Below are 14471 nucleotides of genomic sequence, written 5' to 3'. Positions count from 1 at the left end.
CCACACTTAACAATGGGCACGAGACCCAACCCACACTCTGATCCTCCAGTAATGATTAACTGTTATACCTTCAGCCTACTTACTCAACAACAGGCTGTGTCCCAGTCGCCACTTCGCTCCCTAGCAATTACTGCATCCTCAACCCCACCCTGCCTTCCCAACCCAGCTCAATATCTTTCTCAAGCCCTCAATCCCACACTTTTCCCTTAATGAGTGCCTGTGGTCGCACCTTCACTCTGTTCCCAGAACAATGTCCTGTTGTTCCACCCACACTTTGTTCCCTTAGTAGTGGGCAGTGGTCCCATACCCAGTCTGCTCCCCAGCAACAGCCTGCAGCACCACTCCAAAATCTGTTCCCTGAGCAAACCAGCATGCTGTCGCACTCTCCACTTTTCCCCTGGAAACGTCCTGTGGTCCAATTCTGACTCTGTTACCCTCGCAAACGTATGTGGCCTCAACCCCACGCTTTTCCCCTGGCAATGGTCTGCAGCATCACGCCTCAGTATGTTCCCCTAGCAATGGCCAGTTGGACGACCTCCGCACTGTTCCATGGCAATACCCTATGGAGCCTTGGCAACTGTGTTCCCCTAATAGGGATACCTGGCCCAACTTCCACACTTGTTCCCCAGCAACAGCGTGTGATCCCACTCTCACATTGATTCCCGAGCAATGGCCTACGGACTTTCCCCACGTCTGTTCCACTCGCAAAGGCCTTGTATTCTATAACCACGCTGTTCCCCTAGGATCGGCCTATATACATAGACTCACTCTGCTCCCGAGCAAAGACTCCAACATTGTTTCCACGGCAATGGTCTGTGGCCCATCCCCATTCTGTAACCTCAGTAATGGTCATTTATCACTCCCTCCACTGTTCGCCGAGCAATGGCCAGAGATTGTACCCCACTCAATTTGCTATCAATGAGCATCCTGGCCCCCAGTCCAAGCAATTGCCAGTGGCCCCACATTCACAATGTTTCCCAGGAAAAGGCCTGTTGACCCACATCCAATCTTTTCCCCAGCTATGCCCTGCAGCCTGATTCACACTCTTTTCACCCAACAACAGCTTGCCGCTCCAGGGCTACTCACTTTCCATAGAAACGGCCATGGGCGCAACCCCACTCAGTGTCCCTAGAAGTGGTCTGTTTAAAACTCCTCTGATCCCTTGGAAACAGCTTATGATCCTACTCCGACACAGCTCTTCTAGCAATGGCCAGTGGTTGTACATTCAATCTGTTTCATAGCAAAATCCCATGGACACACACTCACTCTTTTCCCCAAGCAACACGCTCTGGGGCCCCCCAGCAATGATACCGTGGCAACAACCTACAAAAACACACCCTTCTGTTTCCTCAGAGCACACTGCCTGACTCCCTCTCTGTTCCCCTCATTCTGGGAGGTGGTCCCACCACCACTCTGTCCTCCAGTTATCATCCCCCATTTTGTTCCCTGGCAATGTCCCATGGACACACCACCACTCTGTACAACTAGCAAGGGCCGGTGGTCCCCACAACCACATTGGTCCCCGAGCAATGCCCTGTTGTCTTACTCTTGCACTGTGCCCCTCGTGATGGCCTGTGATCACATACCCACTCTGTTCCGTAGCGATGCACTGTGCTCCCAACACCACTTGGTACCTCAAGCACCAGTCAGTGGTCCCACTCCCACACTTCCCTCCAGCAATAGCCAGTGCCTGAAATACACACTTTTCCCCAGAAACAGCCTGTAGACATCTTCCACACTGTTCCCGATCAACGGCCTGCTGCCACAGCACCACTCTGTTTCTGAGCCAATGGCCTGCTGCCCAATCCCAAATCTCTTTCTTTAGCAATGCCCAGTGGCTTACCATCTACACCTTTCTCCAAGGAACAGACTGTGGACCTAATGGCAGTGTATTCCTTGAGCAATGGCTAATTAGCGTCTGCATTGTCTTCAGTGGTTCAAGTAAACCTCTCAACACCTTCTTCTCAAAAGATCCTCAAGATGGGCAATGAAACTGGCTCACATTGCATCTCTATCGACCTCTTTTCAGCTGTCTGAGGCCACAACCTGATCCATCAAAGCATCCTATTTAGCCCACAAAGTTTAACTTCTCCGTCACTAAATGGCCCTCTCCATGTCACCAGATCCAGCTGGTCAGTGTCTCCTATCTGCACAGACAAAGGTTCCTCTCATGTCTGCCTAAGTGCAACACCATTCTGGCTGGGCTGGGAAATGGGACACCCCATTGTCCATGATGTCTAAACAGGTTCTGATTTATCAGACAGTGTGGAGTACAAGGCTCAGAGCCAGTGAGTGAGTCTTGTGGGATGCAAGGCTCTGTCCTTTCCACAAAGAAACCTGCTCCCCTGATGAAATCCCACCACAGGACTTTGAAGAGTGCGTCAGTGTGACTGAAGAGTAGAGAGGGGGAGGGAGGGAGAGGAAAATGAAATCGAGAGGAAGTGAGAATAGATCAAGTGAAGTAGGAGGAATGAGAGATGCAAAAAGCCAAAAAGAGGGAAGGAGGAAAAGGGATGGAGAGAGATTGAGGCAGGGAGAATGATAGAAAAGTAATGGAGAGGAAGGATAGTGAGGAATTTCAGTGGAAGAGAGGTTTAGAGAGAGTGAGGAATTTGTAAGAAAGGGAGGCTGCGAGGTAAAGAGAGATCGCGGGATGGAGGCAGTCTGAATGAGAATGAGAATGAAAAGCTCACTGAAAGAGAGTGAGAAAATCAGAGGGAGATTTCTGGAGGAGAGAGAGGGAAAGAGGTAAGTTTGAGTGTGTGGGTAGTACGGGTGGGAGGTAGATATGAAGCGAGAGATTCATCAGAAGTGAAAACAAGGATAGAGTGACTAAAATTCAACACTTGAGCTCAGTGCCGGTCTCCTTCACTTCCCTGATGAACCAGACTTAGGGCAGAGACTATCTCTCTCCAGATTAGCTTTTTCAACAAATTAACAAACAAAATACCATTAGCTCACCGACTTGACTTTTTTTTCAATTGCTCATTTTATTCTTTATTAATTTTAGGTTTTAGGTCCAGCGAGTGGATGGTGCCTTTTTTTCAAATTCCCCTGAGTTGGGAAAAACTTTGAAATGTGTCCCCGTAACTCTCTGTGGGATAAGGTTGGACAAACCAGGATGACCCTCAGTCTGTTACAATAGCGACAGGCTTCTTCATTGCTGAAACATTGAACTGAAATGAGAAAATCCTGAATGGATTGATTAATGAGTGAATTTGATTGGTTGATGAATTTGGATACAGGGATATTTCAGCACATTCTTCAGCTGCTGCCTGAACTTCGTCTGGGTCACGGCATAAATCGCAATGTTTGTGCAGCAACTGAGGACCTGCAGCATGAAGCCCAATTCCTGCACAGAGTAATCCAGGTACACAGAAATATACCCAATATTATTCATCCGGTGAGATATAGAAACCAGCATTAACATTGACCATAACAGGATGAAATTGGACGAGATCACAAACGGTAAAATGATTGATTTTTTTTCCGATTTCTCATTTCTGTGTCACACTGACTGTCCCCATTGGTGTGAGTCCGGAGTCTCCTGCGGGCTCTGCTGGTCACTAAAATGTGTCTGACGGTGAAAACATTGAGCAGCAGAATCAGGAGAAATGGGAGAGTCGGGGTTAGAATGTGGTGGAGGAACTCAGTTGTGACCCAGACACGAGACATTTGAACATTGTCTGTTACATCACAAAACCAGGGGGCGTTCCACAGCCAATAGTGAGCTGTGAGCATAAAATACCAGAAAATGTTCTTTAAACAGCTCAGCACAGTCACTGTTCCCAGAACCACAGCCGCCGTTTTCTCACTGCAATATTTACTTTTCAGCTTCTGGCAACAAATGGCCACAAATCGATCAAAGGTGAAAGTGACGGTGAACCAGACAGAACAGTCAGTGGCTGCATAAAGCAGGACGGCGTGGATATTACACACGGGGATGGACCGCAGGAAATAAAACTGTTCCCGATAAACAATGGGAATGTGTCTCAATATCAGGTCGAGGATAATGACCAGTAGATCCGCCACTGCCATGGCCCCCAGGTAACGTCTGACACATGGAGACAATCCACAATCTTTATGAAGCAGGACATGGATCGTCACTACGTTAACTGTGAGGAAGGAAAATAAGTAAATTATACATCAGCCTGGAGGCCAAGTTGCCTGTTTGTTTGAGAACCTAATGAGATGTTCAAATGAGTCACTGTGTTTAGAAATTTATTCATGGAATTAGAGCAGAATTACATGTAAAATGTGATGTAAAACAACAACAATCATTCACTCTCCACACACTCAGGCACACATACACGAGAAGAGATGGTTTCTAGAACGTTTCCACACACTCAATCATTCAAAAGCAGATACAGGTCACTTCTTCACAGTTCTTTACAGGTGGTCAGTTATATCACGTTCTCAATCTACCTCACGGAGCCAGCCAGACACATTGATCCAGATGACATATCTGTTCACCATGGGTTACTTTGCAGATCAGGCTTGTGTATTGCTCAACACAACCAGGCAATCTGTCCAGAGTGCAACATTGAGCAGACTACTCTGGTACATTGATCGGTAAATCCAGATGAGATATATGTCCAGCATGGAGCGCTGTGCAGACCAGTTCAGTGCATTGATCTATAAATCTGTCCAGCATGGGAAGTTGTGTCATAAACAGCAGTGAATTGATCTGTATACCTGGAGCGTTAACCTGCTAGTGCGCAGAGCTGTGCAGATCAAACCAGTGCATTGGTCTGTAACAGATCACTGCCCAGCATGTGGAAACTTGCAGCTCATCATGTAAGTGACAGGATGTGCAGCTCCCGTCCCTTTACAGCTCCATGTCTCCATTGTGCCATGGCAAGGGGTGCTGTGGATGTGAAAATCATTTCCAGAGAGAGAAGTCACAGGGATGTGCGGATCAAGGGAGAAAGTAGTTTGCAGGCATTCCTGTCCATCAATCGCTGAAGGTAAACATGTAGGTGCAGCAAGCGGTAAAGAAAGTAAATGGTATGTTGGTCTTCTTTGCGAGAGTTTTCAACTAAAGGATCAGGAATGTGTTATTGCAGTTAAAAAGATCTTCGTGAGGCTACACCTCAAATGCTGTGTGCAGTTTTTGTCTCCTTTTCTGAGGAAGGATACTCTGGCTTTGAGGGAGTACAGTTTACCAGGCTGTCTCCACGGATGGTAGGACTGATGCATGAGGAGAGATTGACGAAGTTTAGATAGTTTTTGCTTGAGTTCAGATGAATAAGCAGTGGGTTCTTCGAGTTTTTATTAAAATTCTAACAGGATAGACAGGGTAGACGCAGGGAAGATGTTTCCGATGATAGATGTGTCCAGAACCAAGGGTCACAGTCTGCGGATTTTGGTAGGGTATTTCGGACAGAAATGAGGAGACATTTCACCAAAGAGTGGTGAGCTTGTGGAATTCATTACCACAGGAAGTAATTGATGTCGAAACATTGATTACACTCAAGAGGTGGCTAGATATAACACATGTAGTTAATGGGATCAAAGGCTATGGGGAGAAAACAGAATTAGGATAATGATTTTGAACGATCATGATTGTGAAGAATGGTGGAGCATGCTCTCAGGACTGAAGGCCCTCCTCCTGCTTCTGTCTTCAATGTTTCTATGAATCAGTTTAAATACTAACAAATGACAGAAGGTTGGGAAATAGAGAGGGGGGTGAGATTGAGAGAGTGTGACATGGAAAAATGTGTTTCCAAGTTTAACAATGATATAATTAAAACCGTTTGATAGCATCCTGCAAAAAAGCCCACAGTTTTCAGGAATGGTAGATAATGGGTTGATGGTAGGAGTTCGAATGTTGGAGAGCTTTGGATGAACATTCTTTCTGTCGCCTTTTAACTGAGATTGGGGTCAGCAGATTCTTCGAATCATTGGGCTGAAGTAACAATAATTTGTCGAAGTGTCATTTTCATTGAGTTTGACAGAGGGATTGTCTGCATGAGTTTGAGCTTGTTTTCTGGTGCTATAGTGTCAAACTCACCTTATTAACTAACTATCTCACCCCATGGTGCCCCTGTCATTCAGTGGCAGTCTGATTCTCCCATTCCTCACAGCTGGATGTACCCGCCAGTTACTGAATGGCCTGGAAAATTCCATGATCCTTTGTGCTGATGCTATCTTTATAAAGCACGTTTGAGCTTTCTCAGTTTGGACTTGCCCGAGATGGTTTATCCCAAGCAAGGTAGATAAGGGGCATTGACAGCACAATTTATTGACAGGAGCCTGGCGGTCCGAGTGGATAGGCTTGTAAGGAGGAGGACCTTTTTTTCTGAAAGGAGGGCACTTCACCAGATACATTGAGCATGCTCTGAGCTCACCATCCAGCTCAATGCAGTATCTGTAGTCTGAGAAATGTCCAGAAATACAGTGCAAGCTTTGATAATCTTCCCCACTGTGCTACGATAAGTGCCACCATATTCTTTCTCCTTACTCGCATTCACTGTGTATGTGTTATAGCACCTATTACTGAACAAGGCTCATTCTGCACCACTCATACTCCTGTATACAGCATCTCCCCTCTCACATACGCAATACCCGACATGGTGATATCATGCTCTGGAGAATGCCGCCTCTAGAATTTTCTGAATTATGTTGTTTGTAGAATGTTCCAGATAATGTTCAAACAATCCCAAGATCAGAAAAATGCCAGTCCCAAATATGTAACATACAAGGGAAGGAGCAAAGCTGTAACTTTTCCAAATGACTTATAATTAACGTCTATTATCTGGCCATTTAGTCCTTCAAATCTTCTCCATCTTTCAATAATATTGGCGTCTATCTAATTGTGTCCTGATCTCTATGTTGTAGAAACCTTCAGTCATTCAGTCCTTTCAGCTCCTGTCACTGACCAAATGACACTTGGATTTAACGTGCATCAGTTTTCTTTAAATATGTGATCAGTCGGCAGCTCTCATGAGGACAGAATCTCCAAATCATATATAACATTAGCTTTATACTTTTATGCATTTGTAAGCTCATTTCACACAAACCAATCAAAATATACACGTATTTTATGGTCAGAAATATCCATTCACAGTTAGTAATTGTGATTATCTTGTTTGCCTCACCTTATTGTTCAGCCAATGACAGCATTTAAACACTTCTCTCACTTTAACATTGACTGCTAGCAGAGGACCTATTTTATTTTGTCTTCAGCTGTCGTCTTGAACATTATCTAACTGATAGTTTCTTCATTGTTATCAAAGTTTCTAAAATCCTTTGTTTTTGTCTATTTATTTCTGCATCAGCTTCTTGGCTTCCCACTCAATTGGCTGGCAGCTAGTTTGTGATGCAGAGGGAGGCCAACAGCGCAAGTTCAAATTCCACACTGACACAGGTTACAATGAATAGGAACAAAAATGTACAGCCCACTTTCTCAACCATGAACCTTGCCTGAGATGTGATGATCCTCAAGTCAAAACACCAAGAGTCGTCTCTCTCTCTCATGAGAGAATACTCCCATGGTCCTCTGGGACTATCGCAATTTTATTCTATCACTGCTTTCATTTAAAAATTTTCTCCATATTATCACTTCATTTTCCATTGTATTCCTTGGGAGGCTGGCCATTTTGTATCACTGTCAGCATTTCTATCCCAAAGTACGCATTCCTTTCCACTTCCAGATAATCCTTGGCTCCTTTGTTATTCATGTGTCTGTCTGTCTGTGCCTGAAAGTATTCATTGTCTCTGCTTCCAATGCTCTCTGGGGAAGAGAGTTTGAAAGACTCTCAACACTCTGAGAAAAGAAAAATAAATCTCATCCTGGTAATAAATTGAAGATGATTTTTTTTTTAAAAAAAGACACAAAATGTACCGTCTCGCTGCATTTTCAATCAACTTTGGAAGAAGGACGTGACACAGTCAGAGCTTGTGATGGTTTTGTTTTATCTCCTTACCTGAGAAAGGATAAAGTGACATTCGAAGCAGTTCAGAGAAGTTTCACTTCATTATTCCTTGATTGAAGTTCTCACATTATGAAGGTTTAATATGTTACCCACTCAATGAAGGTTGATCTTATTGCGGAGAGTGGATCGCCGTTTGCTGTCTGCATAGTCCAAATGTATTGTCACTAGGCTTTGTGCGTTTGCTGAGGACGCTTGATTCGGTTATAAACCGGTTATTTGTGGCTGACAAAAGAAATCTGTCTGACTTGTTCCTATCACTGAACCTGGCCCAGTCTGAGGCCTATGTCATTGGCCATATCACCAGCCTGGTTGCACTTAAAATTTGTTGTGGCCAATAAAGGAGTGGGATTGGAAAAGGAAACAATGACACCTCAAACCTCAGTCAGAACAGGGACTGGGGAGAAATATACAAAGTGGGAATCTGTTGAAGAGGGAAATCTCTTTCCCAGTAGTTTGTGGTGGTTGGATCTAAACATTATTTCGTTGCTGACTTCGTTTGATTTTTGATGGACAGGTGAATTATGGAAAATATAGTATTGACAGAAAAGCGAAGCTGAGACCACAATGGGATGAGCTACGATCTTATTTACTGGTGCAGGAATGCAAAAGAGTTGACTGGATCACGCATGCTCCTCCATCTTATGTTCTGATGATCGATTCACCCCCTCGGATCATTGAGGAATAGGTTGGAAAATATTCCTCGAAAATCCAACCTAGGTCAGGAAGAACACAACCACACCCACCCCAATCCCTCTTTACAGGCATTCCCTCCCTGCAATGTCTGCTTCGGATTTGGATCATGCTGCAAAGCCAGATTCACTGTAAACACAATCCCCATACCTCACCCAGGGTTCACTGACCCAGGATTGGCTCTGGTCTCTGTGATTGCAAAATTGCACGACATGACTTCTAAAAAAAACAGCTACTTTCTAATAACAGATCATCAGAAATAGGAACAGGAGTGGTCTACTCGGCCCCTTCAGCGTGACCCGTAAATCATTAAGGATATGGTTGTTCTGATCCAGTGTTCACCTCCACTTTAATGTCAACTGCTTGTATTCCTCAACTTGCTGATATTTCAAAATTGAACCACCTCATCTGTAAATACATTCAGTTAACTAGCATTCAAAACTGTCTGGGTTAGCAAATTCCAAATATTCACTACCTTCTGAGAGGAAACAAAAATCCTTAACATCTCGAACAGTTCATCCACTTCACCAACACCTTCCACCCCAACCTTTGGTTCACCTGGGCCATGTCCAGCACATCCGTCACCTTCCTGGACCTCTCAGTCTCCATCTCAGGCAATCAGCTTGTAACTGATGTCCATTTCAAGCCCACCGACTCCCACAGCTACCTAGAATACACCTCCTCCCACCCACCCTCCTGCAAAAATTCCATCCCCTATTCCCAATTCCTCCGCCTCCGCCGCATCTGCTCCCACGATAAGACATTCCACTCCCGCACATCCCAGATGTCCAAGTTCTTGAAGGACCGCAACTTTCCCCCCACAGTGATCGAGAACGCCCTTGACCGCGTCTCCCGTATTTCCCGCAACACATCCCTCACAACCCGCCCCCGCCACAACCGCCCGAAGAGGATCCCCCTCGTTCTCACACACCAACCTACCAACCTCCGGATACAACGCATCATCCTCCGACACTTTCGCCATTTACAATCCGACCCCACCACCCAAGACATTTTTCAATCCCCACCCCTGTCTGCTTTCCGGAGAGACCACTCTCTTCCTGACTCCCTTGTTCGCTCCACACTGCCCTCCAACCCCACCACACCCGGCACCTTCCCCTGCAACCGCAGGAAATGCTACACTTGCACCCACACCTCCTCCCTCACCCCTATCCCAGGCCCCAAGATGACATTCCACATTAAGCAGAGGTTCGCCTCCACATCTGCCAATGTGGTATACTGCATCCATTGTGCTCGGTGCGGCTTCCTCTACATTGGGGAAACCAAGCGGAGGCTTGGAGACCGCTTTGCAGAACACCTCTGCTCAGTTCGCAACAAACAACTGCACCTCCCAGTCGCAAACCATTTCCACTCCCCCTCCCATTCTCTAGATGACATGTCCATCATGGGCCTCCTGCACTGCCACAATGATACCACCCGAAGGTTGCAGGAACAGCAACTCATATTCCGCCTGGGAACCCTGCAGCCTAATGGTATCAATGTGGACTTCACCAGTTTCAAAATCTCCCCTTCCCCCACTGCATCCCTAAACCAGCCCAGTTTGTCCCCTCCCCCTACTGCACCACACAACCAGCCCAGCTCTTCGCCCTCACCCACTGCATCCCAAATCCAGTCCAACCTGTCTCTGCCTCCCTAACCGGTTCTTCCTCTCAGCAATCCCTTCCTCCCACCCCAAGCCGCACCCCCATCTACCCACTAACCTCATCCCACCTCCTTGAGCTGTCCGTCTTCCCTGGACTGACCCTATCCCCTCCTTACCTCCCCACCTATACTCTCTCCACCTATCTTCTTTACTCTCCTACTTCGGTCTGCCTCCCCCTCTCTCCCTATTTATTCCAGTTCCCTCTCCCCATCCCCCTCTCTGATGAAGGGTCTAGGCCCGAAACGTCAGCTTTTGTGCTCCTGAGATGCTGCTTGGCCTGCTCTGTTCATCCAGCCTCACATTTTATTATCTTGGAATTCTCCAGCATCTGCAGTTCCCATTATCTCCTTTACATCTTCCTTGTTCTGTATCTATGTCCTCGAATGAAAATGACTTCCAAATACCTACATTGTCAACCCCCTCTGCATTTTTTAAAAATAATATCACTCCTCATTCATTTCAACGACAATGAATAATCACCTAACCATTTTAGACCTTCTTGATTCGTCAAAAGTTTAAAACCAAGAATCAACCTAGTTACGAGCTGCACTGACATGCTAACTTTGTGTTTTTATACAAGTTTTTTTGACGTACTCCCCATTAAATAACAGCGTGGCTTTTGCCTCTCAGTGCCAAAGTGCAGGACGTCATTGTTAAAATAATCTCGACATGTCAAATATTTGTCAAGTCACTGCCCTAATCTATATCTCCTTTCATATTCCTTACATCCTCACTGCGATTTTCCCTCCTATGTATGTTTGCATCATCTGCAATTTTGGATATATAATGCACTCAAGCCTCGCCTTCAAGCCATCAGTATAAACTGTAAATAACTGATGTCATAGGACTGATTTTGTGGTACTCTGGCAAGTATATCTTTTAAACAGATAAAGACCTATTAATCCCCACTCTCAGTCTACTATGTGTTTAACAATCCTCATTCCACACATATCTATTAACCATCACACTGTGAGCTCCTGTCTTGTACAAGAATCTTTATTTTGTTTTATTAAGAACCATACAGAAAACCAAGTGCATCAATCTGCTTGTTATGTTCTCAAGGAACTCCAGGGAAAATTTACATGATTTTACAAGGCAAAACATAATTTTCTTTTCACAAATCAATGTTGAATCTAATTGCATTAAGCTTTTCTAAATGTCCTGCAATTCCTTCTTGAATAAGGGACTGAATGGCCAATAGGTTCCTATTTTCTGTCCCGGTCCCTTCTTGAAGGCAGTTGCGACAATAGAAGTTCTCCAATCTTGCTGAAACATTCCTACAATCCAGAGAGTTATGGAATATTTCAAACTCTGCTGACAGCCACTCTGCTGCCACTTCTTTTAGAACTGTGTAACAGTTATTGTTGACTTGTCTACCTTAATGCCTGTATTTTTACCAAAAAAAGTATTCTTTTGGTTTGAGACTATTTAGGTTTTCTCCTAGTAACATCTTCCATTTATCAATGAAACACTTACGATGTCTTTACTTGTGAGGAACGATGTAAAACACTGGTGTAAATTATTTGCTTGTCCCCTGTAATCCCCAGTCATACCCTGCAGATGTACCACATGTACTTTCGTGACCTTCTTTCTTCAAAGGGTGACATACTCACCTTGAACTGTTTCTTATGTATGCATTGAAAATCTCTTGCTACTTGTTATGTTTTAATCTTTCTTTCCAATTCTTCTTTTTGCTTCACATCATTTGCTTCTGGCTCCGAGAATAAGCATCTCATTTCTGGCCTACACTAGCTCTCAACAATTTAAATACTTTAGTTTGTGATGAATGGTATCCTTGGCAGCCTATGTGAACTATGGGCAGATATTCTTCTTATCGAGTCCATCCTTTTGAAAAGAAACAATCAACGCTGAGCATCGTGGATTGTCTACTTAAACTTCTGTCGCTGTACATCCTCTGACTTTTCTGTGGTTCGATTTTCACATCCTGCTTTAGAGCAGTTATAAGACAAAAACCTGCAATTTAAATGTTTGGTTCTTTTGAATCATTCAGGGGAAACTTCCCCATGTGGCTGAGCACATGATCAGCTGAGAGTGACTCCATTTTCCCAGTTTCTCCGTTTCTGTCATTTCTGTTCAATGATGCCATATTCCAGCGGGAAGCCTTGGGCATGTCCTCCTTTTCCCTCCAAGAGAAATTTCCCCCATTTCTAGTGCACAGAGCCTTCAGCTGGGGCTGAGCAATCTCCTGTGTTTCTGTTCTCACCCCCTCCTCTTCTCTTCAGCAGAATGATACCCTTGTCCTCACCTTCCACTGCACTAGAATCCACATTCAAATAATCATCTTCCGTCACTTCCACCACTTCCAGCAGGACAATACTGACACACAGCAGTTTAATGTTTCTCGGCTTAGCCCTGCCAGCATTTTATACACTAGGCAGCCAAGAATCAAAGCCAAGGGAGAGTACAGAGGAACAGAAAGATTCCAATTCAAGAAAGAAACAGACAGTTAATTAAATGAGAACATGTTGTGGAAATATGGGGAAAAAAGGGATGTGAGTGGGACCATCCGAATGGGTGAGACCTTAGAGGGTCCCAATCATAATAATGACAGCATTAAATAAAAGCAATGCCAAATCAACTAAAATGACACGTTACATCACATTCTGACTCTGCCTCACAGAACCGGCCCAGATTCCATAAATGGGACAAGATGTGAACTGAGCATGGAGCATATGTTAGTGTATTGTTCAGTAAACTGGGCTATCTGCCCAGCATAGACAGCATTGCAAACCTTTGCCAGTATGTTGCTACTATACTAGCACTAGACAACTACCGAGTTGAGGGATCATTGTAGCTCATGCTGTAAGTGACAGTAAATGGGCACCCCACAAATTTATATGTGTACTTATGTAAATGTATATATTTATATCTGTGTCTATAGCTCAATTGCACAATGGCAAAACAAGAGGTTGTTTGTGTCTGTGTGTGTGTGTGTGTGTGTGCGTGTGTGTGTGAGTGTTTTTGTGTGTGTGTGTGTGTGTGTGTGTGTGTATGTGTGTGTGTGTGTGTGTGTGTGTGTGTGTGTGTGTGTAGGGGGAATAGGGCGGTTCTACATGTACAAATGTGAGCGAGAACACGCATGGAAGAAATCAGTTCATGCACGAAAATCTGACAGTGTTTTGGGAATCAATTTAGACAGACTGAGAGACATTTTATGGATAGATGTGATTTTGTACTTGAGAATATTAAAATAAAATCACTGCCAAATCCGAGATTAATATTGTTCAGTGCGCACAGGAATTACAAATTTGGGATTTTTGTGAGTTCAGATACAAGCTGTTCAGGATTGACCAAGGCCTACTTAGGCAGGTTTCTACCTGGGAGTGTCAGCAGCAGATTATTCTCATCATATCATAGAATTCCCTACAGTGTGGAAACTGGGTATCTAGATCAAAAAGTCCACACCACCTCTCCAAAGAGGATCCCACCCTGACACATTCCCTTCATCCTGCATTTCCCCATTTCTAACCCACCAATCTGAAACATCCCCGAACATATCTGGCAACAAAGCATGGCCAATCCACCCACCTGCACACCTTTGGACTGTGGGATGAAACTGGAGCACCCACAAGAAACTCATGCAGGCACAAGGAGAATGTGCAAACTCCACACAGGTGGAATTGAACCCAGGTCCCGGGTGCTATGAGGTAATAGAGCTAATCACTGAGCCATCGTATCATGAACAGTCTCTGGCATGTCATAACACCGATTAAAAGGGATTCTGGTTCAGATCTCTGAATCCGGAGATGTGGAGACAGGCACCTCAGCATGTCCAGTGCGATACTGCAACAATCTGGAAGAAACTGGCAGGACCCCTAGGGATAGTTCTCTTTTATTTGTAAAGGGCAGGGGACCCTGGACTGGGATGACCCTGAAAGAGGGGTCCATGCCTTGGAAATCTTTGTGTTTCCGATGGCATCTGGTGAGCTCTCGCCGGCTTTTGAAAATCTGGGAGAGATGGTGTAAATCTCGCGCCGGGCTGTACCCATATGTGCAGCAGGTCTCCAAAATTATTGGCACCATAAATACTGTATTTCATAGCTCAAGGTTCAAACAGCAGGTCTGACAAGTCAGTAAAGTAAATTTTGAGACTGCCAGTAGTTAAAATTAGGAATGATTAGGGACCAGCTCGTAGCCAAAATAATCACTGCCATTGTAATTCA

This window comes from Stegostoma tigrinum, unplaced genomic scaffold (genome assembly GCF_030684315.1).
Source record: "Stegostoma tigrinum isolate sSteTig4 unplaced genomic scaffold, sSteTig4.hap1 scaffold_54, whole genome shotgun sequence".
Classification (NCBI taxonomy): Eukaryota; Metazoa; Chordata; class Chondrichthyes; order Orectolobiformes; family Stegostomatidae; genus Stegostoma; species Stegostoma tigrinum.
The sequence above is the reverse complement of the archived record's forward strand: the minus strand, read 5'-3'. Positions refer to the sequence as shown.